This window comes from Balaenoptera ricei, chromosome 7, assembly GCF_028023285.1.
Source record: "Balaenoptera ricei isolate mBalRic1 chromosome 7, mBalRic1.hap2, whole genome shotgun sequence".
NCBI lineage: Eukaryota > Metazoa > Chordata > Mammalia > Artiodactyla > Balaenopteridae > Balaenoptera > Balaenoptera ricei.
In genome coordinates this window covers 82,700,501-82,716,051 of record NC_082645.1, presented here as the reverse complement: position 1 = coordinate 82,716,051, position 15,551 = coordinate 82,700,501, and the positions used below count along the sequence as shown (strand labels likewise).

The 15,551-nt window shown below is 41.4% G+C and overlaps 1 protein-coding gene across 5 annotated transcripts in view; it reads left to right on the top strand.

Moving 5' to 3' along the window:
- The first annotated feature begins 6,287 nt into the window (after positions 1–6,287).
- Positions 6,288–15,551, top strand: part of HECW2 (HECT, C2 and WW domain containing E3 ubiquitin protein ligase 2) — a 363,403-nt gene continuing 354,139 nt past the window's right edge. For all 5 annotated transcript variants that reach the window (XM_059928399.1, XM_059928397.1, XM_059928396.1 and 2 more), the window contains exon 1: positions 6,288–6,324. The gene's annotated coding sequence lies outside the window, so the exon portion shown is untranslated. The remainder of the gene's footprint in view (positions 6,325–15,551) is intronic.

Sequence of the window (15,551 nt, the reverse complement as noted above, 5' to 3'; positions counted from 1 at the left end):
TACTACATAACATGTAATTGTCTACCTCGCTTTTTTTCATTCTGAAGGTGCGGTATTGAGAGAGGAGGTTAAAGAAGCACATAATTGCTTAACTTGTCCTCGGCTTTAAGTCTGAGCAAAAGGGAGGGGGCTGCTTCCGGGGACTGCGTTTTGGTGTTGTGTCTGATGGGTGACAGCCGAGTGGGGTGCTGGGTCCTGGGGAAAGGCAGGGCCCTGAGGAGGGGCTTCCCTCCGGAGCAAGCCTTTTCAGAGCGGCCCCTTGGGTTAGGGTGATGGGAAGTTATTGTGTAGAGGATAGAAAATGTCTGTCTGGGGTGATGAAAACATTCTTGTCATGGATAGCGGTGATGGTTGCACAGATTTACTTAATGCCACTGATTGTACACATAAAAATGGTTAAAATGTTTAAGACATGTATATTTTACCACAATGCTTTTTAAAGCTGAAGAAATAAAGACGCGATTTAATTAATTTATTTTTGGCTGCGTTGGGTCTTCGTTGCTGCAAGTGGGCTTTCTCTAGTTGTGGCGAGCGTGGGCTACTCTTCCTTGCGGTGTGTGGGCTTCTCCTCGCGGTGGCTTCTCTTGCTGTGGAGCACAGGCTCTAGGCACACAGACTTCAGTAGTTGTGGCATGCGGGCTCAGTAGTTGTGGCGCATGAGCTCTAGAGCACAGGCTCAGTCATTGTGGCACACGGGCTTCATTAGTTGCTCCGCAGCATGTGGGATCTTCCCGGACCAGGGATCGAACCGGAGTTCCCTGCATTGGCAGGCAGATTCTTAACCACTCTGCCATCAGGGAAGTCCCCTATAGATATGATTTTGATGTAGACATTGAAGGATATGCAGATGTTAAAAGTGAGTGAGAATGGTAAAAATCGGAGAAAATATAGTTTTGACTGGCAAAATTGGATTTAGGTTAATGAAGTATTCTTTGGAACCATTAAAATGTAAATATATGGATAAATCTTACAAACATGTTAAGGGATAGAAGATTCCAAATAATAGGTTACAACATAATTCCACTCAGATGCAGTTCAAAAACGGGTAAAACAAAACTATACTCATTTGGTATGTATTCAGAAGTGTAAAACTATGAAGGAAAGAGGAAGTCATTTTCCTAAAAGTAACGATAGTGATACCTTCTAGAGGAAGGAAGGATCTGTGATCGGGAAGGGGCTCCTGGCTACTGACAGTGTTCTGTTTTTGACCCAAATGGCAATTACGCAGGTGCTTGCTTTATAATTATTTGTTACACTGCATGTTTATGTCTTATGCATTTTCTTTATCTGTTATGTTTTCCAATAAAAAGCCTTTAAAAAGGATATAATGACTACTGTAGTAAAGTATCGTTTCAGATTTAAAGGGCTTCTAAGTTTGTGTTATGGGTTGAATCATGTCCCCCCCCTTAAATATGTATATTGAAGTCCTAATCCCCCAGTACCTCGGAATGTGACCTTATTTGCAAATAGTGTCTTCACAGAGGTAATCAAGTTAAAATGAGATGATTAAGGTGGACCGTAATCCAGTTTGGATGGTGTCCTTGTAAGAATAGGAAATTTCAACACAGAGACACACTTGGAGGGAAGATGTTGTGAAGAGACATAAGAGGAACATGGCTGACTACAGTACAGGCCAAGGAGAGAGGCCGGGAACAGATTCTCCCTCACGGCCCTCAGAAGGCACTGTTCCGGCCAACCCCTTACCTTGACTGTGGATTTTTGGCCTCCGGCACTGTGAGACATTAGATTTCTGTGGCTTAAGACACCCAGTTTGTGGTATGTATTACAGCAGTCCTAACAAATACAAATACAGTTTGGAAAACTAATAAGGACTTTATGTTTTAATCGGTGGCTTTACTTATCACAACGTCCTGTTTTGGGGCCTTTCAAAGTAGAGCAGGGACAGCTACTTTTCCCAAGTGACTCAGAATCTCTAATTAAAGTGATTGAAGAAGGCTGGGGACAGACGTGTTTTAGTCTTAGGTCATCCAGCTTTTGTTTAATGTAACAGTTATCTAATTATCTGTCAGAGCATTGACTATTTTTTTGCCTTTTCTCTTTTTGTAAACATCTGTCTGTTTTCTGTAATGACTTCATAGTGGATTTGTTATTGGTGTTATTTAAGCCATGAGTTGAATTCCTGTATTAAAGTCATCCCTACCATGAAGAACAGACCTCACTCAAGTTCTGTCAGGTGATGGGAGATGCACAGGGAAGGAGACCCCCAAATGATGTACAACATGATGTACAGCAGTATAATTCCACTCAGTTGCCCCTCAGTTGCTGGTGTAGAGATGAGTTTCTTTGCTGCCCTTGAAGCTAGGCATGATCATGTGACAGAGTCTGGCCGATGGGTTAAGGATGTGCCCTCCATTTCTTTTTCTCCTTCTTGCTGACTGGGATATGCTGAGACTTGAACTAGCCATCTGGAATTAGAAGTGGACACTATTCCTGCCCGGCCTGGTTACCTCTGGACTGTTAAATGTGAAGACATGAATATGTCTCTTGTTGAAGCCGCTTTTCTTTTCAGTTTCGGTATAATAGCACCTGACTCTATACCCCCAACTAATATACTCCAGTAGTTAGAGGTAGGTGAGGGCTATAGGTCTCCCACCGGTGGCCCCGCTCCCAGATATGAAAGCAAATGTTAATTTGTGAGAAGGCATAAAAATACATCTACAGCCTATTTTGTAGCTTTAATAAAGTCTATGTCTCTGCCTTTTTTGGTGTCCCTCCCTTTGCTTAAGAGGTTCACTTGAGGAAAACATGATAATATTGTAGAGGCAGGATTCAGTTAAACTTAGAGTTAGCATTGGGCAACCACAGTCTTCCAAATAAACGTGCCTCAGTGCAGAATCCAGCCAGGGCCAGGTTTCTGAGTCCAGCCTTGTCAATGTTCTAGGTTATACCCCTTCATGGAATTGTGGGGGTGCCCCTGAAGTATTTCTAGCCAGTTCACAAGTCTTGAACATCTTAAATTTCAACAACAAAAACTGATTTCTAATGTCTATTTTGATAGCAGACAACCTCAGCTCTTGAGTGGAGGTAAAGATGGTTGGAAAACTTACAGTAGCTGTCTTTTAATGTGGCCTTTTGATTAATTGGGTCTTCCAACTATATTGTAAAGGAAATTTCAGACCACAAAATAGTAGCGGTAGTACTTTCCTGATACTTAGCTTCTTGCTGTGTTGTCTTCTTCTCTCTTTCTCTTCAGTCCTAGATACTTCCTTCTCCCTAGAGTCCTCAGAGCTTTTGATTATTCCTGGCTTTTCCTGTTTTAGAGTTTGTTTTTATTTTCTCTAGATTTTTTTTTTTTTTTTTTGGTGTGTGTGTATGTGTGTGCCTTTCTATTATATGACAACTTTCTCTGTACAAGTTGCATTCAAATACCCTGAGAAAGGATCTTATTGAGTTGCTCGATCACTGTTCAGTACATGTTATCCCTCCTGGGGTTGAGCTTTCATGGCTGGCCACCTTGTAGGCCAGTGGCCTTTCTCATGTCTGGTCTGGAGCTGACATCTTTAGGTCAGGCACCAAACCGTGGTCCAGATAGTTGTAGCCAGGGTTGCAGGATAAATTTTACAAAGGTTGAATGCTTGTGCACAAGAAACTGTATCTGGACCCTGTTCTTGAAGGGAGGGCAGACACCAAGCTTCTAAGACTCCTCTCCAATACTTGCCTTGATGCTTGAAACTGAATAGTGACATAAAGGTCACAAACCAGATATTCTGGTAAAAATCTGACAAGTGTAAAGTCCACTCAACTAATGTTTATAGAGCATCTGCTAGACACAGTGCTAGACTGGTCGTGAAGTCATCCAAAGAGCTGAGTTTAGTGGGGGAGACATGTAAACAAACGATGACAACAGCTTGAGGAGAAAACAACTGTTTGCTTCTCTCTAAGGCATTGGTTAATTAGGACAAGGAACTGGGAAGTGGCACTAAGGGGAGGCCCTCAAAGAATCTAACCACAGACAGGATTTGTGTCTGAGTGGAGGAAGTAATACACTGCAGCCTTTATTTGCATAAAAATAGCTATAATAGGAGCTAAACTTACAAAGATACACACTTCTGTCTTGTCCTGTGAACTTCTTGTAGAATTAAGCATAACCAACTCCTTGTAATTAAAACAATGTGGATTTAAAGAACCCACCTTAATCAAAGTATAAGACTATGTGTTCACCTTAATTGAAAATATCACTGATGTATCCTGATAGTTGGAAACCGTTGACTATGTAATTTTGCTACAGTAAATGGTATTTTGATGCTAGAATTCACTAGAAGGAATCCATACCACTTAACCTGGAGGATTTATGAGTTCTCTTGGGTGCCATAGAAGTTAACAATCTATTAAGTGGTTTTCTGTTACTCTTAGTTCTTGGGATCCAGTGATGCGTCACCTTAAGGACTTGGGAACTAGGGATATATGATTGCCCTCTGAGAGTTAAATGGAGCAGAGACAGAATGACTGCAGACCTGCCAGGTGGATTAGCCATATGAGCGTGGTTTAAAAGAGAATGTGTCAGTGCAAGTGAGGTTAGTCAGGTGTCAAAGGACAGACGGATGAGGCCTGGCCTGCCCTGGTGTAGACACAGATGCATTAAACTACTTTAAATGAATGCTGATTGAATATTCAAGTCATATTATAAACTCTCCTTAGTCCAATTCCATTTTCTCTGTCAAAACTCTTATGTATTAATCAGGACTTCTTGCTGTTTGTGAGAGATAGAAATCCACCTCAAAGTGGCTCAAGCAAAGGAGGGAATTCACTGTTTCCAATAAATGAAAAGTTCAAGGAGGATCCTGGTTGACTCTGATGTTTAACGATATTGTCAGGCAGTGTCTCTTTCCATCTCTTTGTTTGGCTCACCTGTTGGGTTCATCTTCAGTCAGTGCTCTCTCCTTGAGGTCGCTCTCTGCATCTCCCAGCTCATATCCTCATGGTTTAGCACACCTAACAATTGCTGGGGCAGTTTCAGCCCCATGACTGGCCAGACCTGGGACACGTGCCCACCCAGCCATCTAAACCATAGATTTAATGGAGGGTGAGTCATTCTCAGAAGTAAAATTTTCAGAGTAAAGAGTAATGGATTTGGATAGGCAGAGATGGCAGTTTTCCTCTGTTGTTCTACTATTTGATTTCCATGTGATTTGCCTGTAGGAAGAAAACGCACTTGCCTCCATGTTAATTGTTTCCGGACACCTTGACAGAGTTTTCCCTGTAAATTAATACACTGGCATTCTCTGTGGGTATGTGTTTACACACATACACCCACGCACACACACATGTGGATCTTATGAGTTACAATAAGGTGAATTTGCCCCTGAGAGAAGGGTCTGCTCTGAATGTGGCAACCAAGAAATCAGGCTCCAAAGCCTTCCAGACTGAGATGCAAAGTCTGGACTTGGGCAAAGACTGTGAGACCAGTGTGAGACCCCGTGGAGGTCTCCTTTCCCTTGCTGTTTTCCCTTGCTTTTTCCTTTTGAATCCCCACACCATTTACCACATTGTGTGTGTGGCATGCCAATTTTAAAAAAGGGCACGGCAACAGGAAGACTGGAATTGCCACACCAGATCAGACCTGTCATCCAGCCAGCTTTGCATGTAATATAAATACTCTCTAGAGACCTCTGCTTTGACTTGCTCTTTGAGAAGTAGCACTATTATTTTTCCTGCTCCTACTGCGTGCTCTGCAAATATGACTCTGGATGGAAATCATTTCCAGAAATGGTACCTGTGGAATCGTGAGGTAATTTTGCAATGGTGGGCTGAGACTTTCTGGGGGTTTGTTAGCTGGAGTTGTCGAGGCTGAGGGGGGAGTTGGTGTGTAAGCCGGGAGAGAAGGGGGCAGTGGCTGTTCAGGCCTAGCATCTCCCTGTTTCTCCCCTTCCTGTCCCCGTAACAGCGAAGAACTCCTGTTCCTCAGCTCGGGGACAAATGGAACTTCACTAACCACTCTTGCCGCCCCCAGATGGTAAACATTTTCATCTGGTTTTTCAAGGTCCCATGAGGCTCCGGAGGGTGGCCAACTCTGGTTGGGTAATTCGTCCTTCTGGGGACGGGGCTGGAGACCTCGCCTATGTTAGGGCTTGGGTAAGGAGCAAGGCTGTTCTTCTGTTCTTGCTTTGATGGAGCTGTGCCAGTTCTTTTGAGGAAAATCAGTCTCTTTCCTTTCAGGCTGGCTGCAGTGTCTCTGGTGCCTGCTTTGAGAGCTGTTGGAGGTGGTTGCTTTGGCCCCTTCATCTTTGGCTCTCCTTCGCCTAGCAGAGTCCTGAAATCTGGGGGCACAGGACTGCCTGGGTGGTAGATGGATCGAATGCCATGGTAAGGTCTGCCTAAGGCTTTCCAGATATTTTGTTACCAATTCACCTGTCTTTCTGAAGAAACATTGCTAACAGTGTCTTAGAGTATGAAGGGCAGCGCACAAAGGTGAATTAAATACTGAGGAAGAGAGCAACATAAAAGTTCAATTTCTGTCGTCACCTGTGCTGTCAACAATAATATGAATAGTTCACCTTTGTGTAGAGCATTTTATGTTGGGTATATAACTTCCTTTTATGCACATTTATACATACATGAAAAATATATTACACCATTTCTAGATTTATCTTTTTGGGTTGATTATTAAAATGTACCTTAAATTTAAATTCTGGGAAGTTATGTGCATCTTAATTTGTAACACTCTTCACTTGTAAATTTGTATTTAACTATTAATGTCTAAAATAGTTTCTGACTATAGCAATATTTGATTACTAGAATTTGCAAAATATGGAAAGGTACAAAGAAAAAATAAAAATCACTGAAATGCCACCTTCCAGTATATTGCAGTTCCTCACAGGCTTTCTTGCATAAGCTGCACCCACAGTGATTCCTCCATGCTTTCCTGTTCCAGTTTCTTCACTGGAGAAAGTACTAAGTACTTAGAGACTCTTGTGAAGCAGTCTGAGTGAGGAATTCTAGAATTTTAAGATTTCCCCCAATCCTCTGCTCATTCTTAATTTGACAGAAATATTTTTAGTTACTTGCCTTTACCAAATCTTTCTAAAGCATTTAACTTGGTTTCCATAGATACAATCAGGCTTTCTTTTTGGTCTTGAATTTCTGTGGTTTATGTAATAGTTAATTAAATTATATAGTTATAATGACAAGTAGAACTGGCATAAATGGGTAGGGAACAAACACACTTGGCTTTTGGGGGTGCACAACTCAACTGGTCAGAACAGAGGCGCACAGGCCCCCTGGAGGGCAGCCCCCCAGGAGGTCCAAGGGCATCCATCACTCAGTATGTTTTATGGAGGAAATGAGGAGCATTGGCTGTTTGAGGTGCTTGGTTAAGTGAAGGCTGGGTTAGAGGAGGTTGCTAAGAGAGTTTTAATATAAAGATACTGAGGGATGGAAGGGCACAGATGAGCTGAAGATAATTTTATATAGTTTCTTGCTACAATGCTAAATTTCCAAGTTTTTTTTTTTTTTTTTCTTTCTGGTTCCTGATACCCTCTGTCACGTGACTAGGGTGACCAGTCGTTTCTTTGTGTGATCATTCCAGGGAGAAAGTGTAATGATTAAAATCATTGTACTTCCTCATATTTATTTTTATTCTTTGTTTCAGGAAAATGTATGATAGAAGAAGATGGTATTTGAGATTAGGTACCTTAGGCACAAATATTCCTCCTCTCCTATAGTTGATTACTATGTACTGAGCAATTTCATTGACGCTTACACATTAGCATTGTAACTTAAAGATTAATGAGTAGAGCAAATAGTTAATGGATAAAGCAAATAGTTGCTTTTTTGATTTTTAAAAGTCTTGAATAACCATCATGGTGATAAAAATATGTTAAAAATATTTGTTTGTTGACTAACACTTTACAGACAGCTCTTGCGTGTTTTCTGTCATTCAAGCCACACCACTTCCTATGTGGAGGGATGGCAGGGAATGTTACCCTCACTTCACATGTTTGTAGAATGAGCCTCAGAGGTTAAGTGATTCACCCAAGGTCCTACAGTGGTTGAGCTCCTCAGACAAGAACTTAGGAGTGTTCAGAGTTTTTCTAACAATCCATTTAGTCTCAGCTTGAGACTCTAGGGTACTTCTTGGACTTCTGCCAGTATTCATGCCATTTGGGCAATAGTTCCTCGCTTTTAGGACTAATAAAATTGAATAGGGTCTTCCTTTTCAGACTACTACTTCTCACTGTGGGAAGGACTTGGTTTCTTTGTTCAGAGATATTTTTCTCACTTTCAAAGAGTATTTCAGCTCCAAGGAAACTGCCGTGGCAGTGGGCTGACTTGGTATAGAGGCAACAGCTGGTACCCAGGCAAGTTACTAAGCTTTTCCTTCTGGTAAGCTTTGATGAGAGGCTTGGCAAGCTGGCCTGTGTTCTCTCTCATATTACCAGGGTTGTTCTTCATCTAAAAACGAAGGGACCTGGGAGTAAAACTCACACAGGTTACAACAAAAGTGTCAGAACATGTTAGCTCATGATACCTTTGTATAGTTTTACAAACTCAAAGTTTTCAGAAACTTTTTTTTTTTTTAAATTGCTCAAGGTTGAGGGTGGAGGGGCACTGACTAATTCTGTGATTAACTGAGCTATGAGGTGATTGCCTAATAGAGGACTGATCCAAGTTGGAGCCATAGCTCTCCCCTAAAGGTAAGGTGGGCCGTTTTGTAGAGCTTTGCAGTAATCTTTCCAAGGATTGTTGAGTGTGTGGGTACCTTTTACGTTGCCGGAATGAATGTGAGGCTGCTCTGCTGTTTTTTTTATTGCCTGTAACTAGAACTGCTTAGAAGTGCCTGTATCAGAATCTCTTGGGGGTGGGGCCTGGGATTCTTATTCATAGATATTCTAAAATTTGACAGCCACTCTCTCCTTTCTCATCTCCCTTGTTTGTCGTTCTCATGAGCAGTTGAGATGCACTCAGACAGGTCACCTTGTGGAAGGGGGTGGGAAGGGTGCCAGGAAAGGCTCTCTATAAGGCAGAGGAATAACTGGAGCTCTTGACCGTCTCTGTCAGTCTTGTCAGTCTTTCTACTGAGTGCCGTTCAGCCACATCTCAGCCTGGTTCTCCGCCCTGGTTCAGGCTGTCCCTGGTTTTATGAGAAGCTTTTTCATAATTACAGTCATCTGTGTCCTGCCTGGTCTGCTTGGTAGGCCAAGAACTCTGCCACCTCCTGATCCCAGCTTCAGTCGAATTTTAAATCTTTGGGTTGAGCTAGCTGTCTCTAGGTTGGATGTTTGAATTTCTCTCGAATCTATTGCCTTCCACCCACAGCCTTTCAATATTCCCACCTCTAAACCTGTCCCCATAAATACACAGCACATTCTTACATTCCCAACAGCTTTTCCCAGTATCCTTCTTTGTTTTTTGTTTTTGTTTATGTCTAGGAGCACATGTTCCTGGAAATTCTATTATAGTGTTAAGGTGTTCAGGTTGTTCCACTGAAGCGGATTCATGTTATTTGGTAACTGAATTGTCATTTCCTAGGAGCAGGAGGCCTATGCTATTGAGGGAGGAATAGTTTTCTTGCTTCTTCCTTGATTGGAATGACTTTAGGCAAAATTAAATAGGAGTTGGTTTTTGTCCTCTCCTTTCTTTTCACTAGTTCTACCTTTCTTGGCTTCTGTGTTTGGAGTTGGGTGATGGAGCTATGAGATGGGTGATGTCCGTCCCACACGCATGAGATGGGTGATGTGTGGGGAACTCTGGGCCTGTTCATTTACGGCTGCTGCTGCCTTCCGCCCACACCAGCACTGATGCAGCCGTCAAAGACCCAGTGAGTTGCAGTGGCTTCTGACTTGATTGGATCAATGCTCAGTTTATTCATGTAGCACAGTGGCCACTCGGCAGACTGGAGGTGACTGGTTTGTCACTGTCAGCTCCTAGTCCAGAAATTGGATTTTGTGCCTCCTGAAAATCATTTGCCATTTAACTTTTCAAGGTGTATAATCTCCTTTTCCCCTTCAAGCTGGAGATGAGTCCTGGGTGGGAGTGTAGGCATCAAATGGCAAACTCTAATGGTTATCAAGAAATTATTTTTTCTCATTGCTCCTCTTCTTGCTTATCAAGAGAAGAATTCTGGAAATCGATGGGGGGCATAGATGCATAGGTAGTAGGGGTTTTGTGAGGCTGAGCACGCCAGCTTTTAAAATTTATGAGTTTAGACACATTCTCCGGAAAGCAAGTGCCCAGTGACGTTTCTGATCTTTCTAGTCTAGCTCTCTCATGTGGTCCTGTGACCCCAACAGTAGCCCCTTATTCAGAAAGCTGCCACGGCTGTTACAGTTCAGAGTGGCAAACCATGCAGCTAGGTGAACCAAGAAAACTAATGAGTTCAGAATTGGACAAAGCCAGAGGCTTCGCATACATTTTATAGGAGCATCAAAGTGGTCTCAGATCAGGTTACTCTTCCACGAGATCTGTTAATCGCTGACTTATTTAATGTGTCCTCTGTATCCAACCTTGGCCACTTAGAAAAATAGAGCTTGAGCTTTTAGGATGTCATATAATTCCTAAGGGCTCACTTTACCTTTCCAGATTGTCCTAAAGTGCTTCCAAATTATGAAGCCTCATTCATCCATTTTTTTCCCTCTGAAACTGTTCTCTGATAGGTGTTAGAGTGGAAAGCAATCTGATTAAATTCTTCATAGTTTAGTGATTCCCCTGAAGGTAGTTGGATTTTTGTTTTTAACAAGCAGTGCTTGTTAACTCAAATCTCTCACTGATGACATCTGAGGCAGTGTATCATAATAAAATGAGCAATTTCAGACATTCTGGACAAACGTGAAACGACGACATAAAATAATTTATGGCAGTTTGTCCTTAAGATCTATTCTTCCAAGCTGTTTCTGCTTTCTTGAATTTTTCTTCTGCTACTTTTGAACTTATGCCATCTCTGCATTTCCAAAGTGACTACTAATTAAGGATAGGTGAGGTTGGGGAGGGGAAGAATAGCCACATTTAGGGTTGACTTTGCCACAGACATTCGACCTGGAAAGGTATGTGGTAAGGGGATGTGCAGTGTTCTCACATATAAGCTGTAAGTGCTGTGTGCTTGAGACTTTAATGAAATTGCCCTATAATTTGCCTTTAGCCAGTTTCTTTATCTGGCATTACATGGCATTACACCATGTCACACATGGCATTACACCAAACAGCTAACCTCTCCGAGAGGCAGGTAAATTTCATGTCAAACAGTATAAAATTTCTAAACATTGGTATGTTTGAAATCTCGTCCTTTCCTATGCATTATGTTGGAAGCAGCACTTAGAAAGTAACAAAACCAGCGTGGTAAACAGTCTGTTTCTCACAGTGGTGGTAAGGACCAACCCGCATTTATTTTAGTACTGATCCTGATTTCGTGTTTCTTCAATTGGAGTCCTTACCAGCATTCTGAAAGCCGCCCTGATTTTTACAAACTGGGACGTCTATTTTCCCCGTTATGGGAGTGCTGCAAAAAATGAAGCCTAAAATGTGGCTTTTTTAGAGGCTACCTCGTTTAGCAGTTGAAGAAGAGTGTTTTTTAGTTATATTGACAATTCATTTTCTGTTAGTCATTTCGTTGTACAAATCCCTACAGACTGAAGGAGACTACATTCCTCGGGGAGTTAGCGGCTTTGTTAATTCAGGGTTTGCCATTTCAGAAGTTTCCCTGTTTAAATGTGAGGAGCTTTGTGGCAGTTGAAATAGAATTTGATTTTGGTATCTCAGGTTTGTAGCAAGATGGTTTTCCCCTAACATGATTTGAGGCAAGAAATGCACAAGAAGTGACCTGTTCATCCTAGTTAAACCTACCCAGCCAGGTGGAGCCACTGGAGGAAGCTAAATGAGTACCATCTTGTTTCAAAGTAGAGACTGACGATGGAAGTGCTGTCTGAGGCTGAGGCAGGGGTTTGTGTTAGCAGGCTCTTGGGAGCTACTTTTAGCTCTTTGAAAAATTTATGTCTCTGAGCCCCTAATCTCCCTCCCGCGTCACAGCAGCTGGCCTACATTCCCCAGAATATGCAGCCTCTCTTCTGATGTGTATGGGAGGTGGAGTGAGGCATAAGAGAATAGAAGAGAATTTAGCCATCATTTCAACACTGCTTCTTACTTCTAAGGCTGAAAAGATTCTTCCATGGTCCTTAAGTGTACTCTTTAAAGAGGAGAAAAGTAACAAATTCCCTCTTGATGTTTCACACTCACTAAATTGAGATCTCAGAACTTGTTGCCACTAATCATTTATTCCTGTTTATTAATGCTGACATATGAGCGGTTTAGTGTGTGTGGCAGGGAAGAACTGAATAATTTAAGAACAAAGCAGAGCAAAGATTTTTTACGGCACAAGGACAGGGGGCCCTGACACATACTGAAGACGCATTTATAGCCAGACTGAACCTTTCCTGTGGTCCGGAAATACATCTGGGAAGTAGGACAATAAATAGCTGGATATTAAAATTTATACATATTACTTTCCGATTGATCTTATTTTGTGTAGGACACAGAGTTGGGACTTTTTTAGCAGATGCATGTTATCAGTGAAAGCAAATGAAATCAGAATTCTGGGAATAGTGTGCAACAGTAAATCAACAGTAAAAAAACAATCCCCAGCCCAGCTGATAGCTCATGAACAATATCAAAATAACAGATGCACTGGGTTAGATAGTTCACGGGAATGAGGATATAAATTATGTACAATAATCATTTTCCACAAGGCTAGTATTATATTTTAGCCTCAGAGCAAAATTTGATTTCTTGTTCTTGACGCAAAGCAAGAATAGAAGAGATTGTAAAGCTTTCATCGTAGGCATTTCATTAAATTCTGGAATCTAGTATTGGTCTCATACTGTTTTATAGTAAGGTAAGTTGAGCCAGAAACAAGGCAGCCTAGTTTAAGGTGACAGTAACAGAGCTATGTGCCTAATTAAACACATTACTAATGGAAAATCAAGAATGAAATTACATCTATATATTCCTTTTCCGGTGCCATGGCAAGGATACATATGATTTTGCTGAGAGTAGGGAATAAGAGCCTTTCTGTCTCATAACCTGCAAATTGAAGGGGAGGCCAAGAGGGTGGAAAGGGAAGTGAGATACAAGGTAAGCCAAAAAAAAAAAAGAGACATATTGTCTCTTGGCTGCTGTGATTCGAAGTAATTTAAAAGCTAAGGTTCACCTGTGGTGATTGAGGCTGCTTCATATTATGGAAGGGCTGTGTCAATGATAGACATTAGTGTGCTAGAAACATAGCATTTTGGAAGTAAATAGAGGTCATTGATTGCTAATTCCCAACCAGTGTAGGGATCTTTCTTGGTTTCTCTGCGTGGGATAAGGTGACCTCAGGTGACATTTCCATAACATTATAGTTATTTGTTTACCAAAAGATTGATAAGCCTCCCGATTCCTGGTTTCCAGGAAGAATTAAAACATACTAGCAAAGCATCATGTCTTAGTCTTCAAACTAACGTGGGTAAGACGCAACTGAAGTTCTATCCAAGGTAAAAAGATAGTAAGAGGGCACCCAGTTGGTTTCCACACAGGATAAATTAAATGCTATGGGCCTGAAAAAAATTATAGCTAAAGAAAATACAAGTTATCTAACTTTTTTCAACCTCCACATATTTTGAATGTATTTTTTAAACAAGTTGTTTTGGGGACTAGCCTAGTCAGGAGGGTTCACAAAACCATGCCAAATTTGCCAAACTATTCTCTCCTTCTTCCTCCCGCTCCTCCTTTGTTCTTCCCTTTTTTCCTCCTCCTCCCCTTTCTTCTCTTTGTTAGTGTTACTGTAAGTAAAATAAAGTATGGAGATATGTCTAGATTATAGCAAGATAATTGACAAGATCTCTCCAGATGGCATTGTGGCCAAGATGGAGCGATGTGCCCTGGATCATGATGTTAGGTGCCAGACACAGTACTAGGTGCTGCCAGTGCAGCGGTGAACACATCAGAAGTGGCCCCTCCACAAGGAGCATATAGCGCATCTAAGGAAACAGACTATTACAAAACAAAGGGCAGTAAATAAGAAGTAATGATAAGAGGGCTGCAGGGTCTTCTGTTGGATCTAATGGACCCATAGGTTAGGGAGTATTTCTCCAGAAAAGATGATCTTTAAGCTGCTATCTGGAGACTAATAGTTAGCTTGGTTAACAGTAGGAGTTGGTAGAGTATTCCAGGTATAAGGAGTAGCATGTGTAAAGACTCAGAAGTGAGAGAGAACGTGTTCCTTTCATAGACCTGAAAAACATTAAATATGGTAAGTGCATTTTTAAGGTACAAGCTAAGCTGCTGTAACAAAGCCACCCCAAATTATGGTAGCTCAAACAAGGCAGAAACTTAATTTCTCCCATGAAATTGTCTGGAATTGGTCAACAAGCCAGGGTGAATAAGCAGCTCTGCTCTGAAAGGTCATTCTGGAACTCAGGTTCTTTTTTCTTGATCACTCACTTCATCAATGAAAAACTGTTTCTAGTGTCCCTTCTACTAATTAGTGAACCACTGTGCATAAAGTTTCTGAAAGTGAGAAAGAAGTCTGCTTTTGGAATACATGTCAAGGGGAATGGAAGCTGGTCTTAAGGTTAGGGATATTCTGAAAGGAAGTGAGAACTGAGGTAGAAGTTGGCCAGATGAAGGTTAGAAGGTGGGAAAGTTCCAGGCAGAGGGAAGAACATGTGCAAAGAACTCATGGGAAGAGGGAATGTGGTATACTTAAGGAACTGAAAAACACTGGTTATAGTGTTAGTTAGCGTTATAATTTCAGGTGCTGCAATAAAGAGGCCACAAATTATAATAACTCAAGCAAGGTTGAAGTTTATATCCCTCCCATAGAACAGTCAGGATTTGGTACAGCAGCTTCTGGAGGAGGGTGGAAACCTGAATAGGGTCTTGGCAATGCTAAGAGGAGTGAATTCTTGATTTAGAGAACTTGAGCCATTAACTGTATATTTCACCATTTCACTATACTTTAAAGTAAATTACAGGACAGCTTCACAAACTATGTTAATAAGCAGTTTAGGATTTAACCAAAAGTAATTGTGAAACCACTGGAAAGAAAGGAATTAAGTTTGCAATTTAAAAAGGTGGTTCTGGTTTTAATGCTCTGAATGAATGCGTGGGCAAGATGGAAGGCTGGGAGGCCAGTAGGCTATTGCTATAATCCAAGTGAGAAAGGATGTGGTGATATGGACTCTGTAGGGATGGATATCTATTAGACATAATATAGTTAATAGGCAGGACATCATGGAGCAGAGTTTGGCAGAAATTAACTGTTTTAATCTGTTGCTATCCAGGGCTGAAATTCATAATGTTATATGAATCCCAAGAATTTTAAATGTCCACAATTTTATTTAATGAGGGGTTGCAAAGTCAAATATTTATTAGGGCTTGAGAATAGGAAAACTAACTAAATGAAGCAGCCCTGTTATAATGGCGGGAGGTAATGGGGAATTGGATAGCACATGCCCTCTCTGAAGGGGACAAGTCTATTCAGTTCCAAGTGTTGCCATTTGTAAATAAAAATTCATTGTTGCCAGATCTTCTGATTTTTTCCCTTTTTCTTTATAAAGACTTTT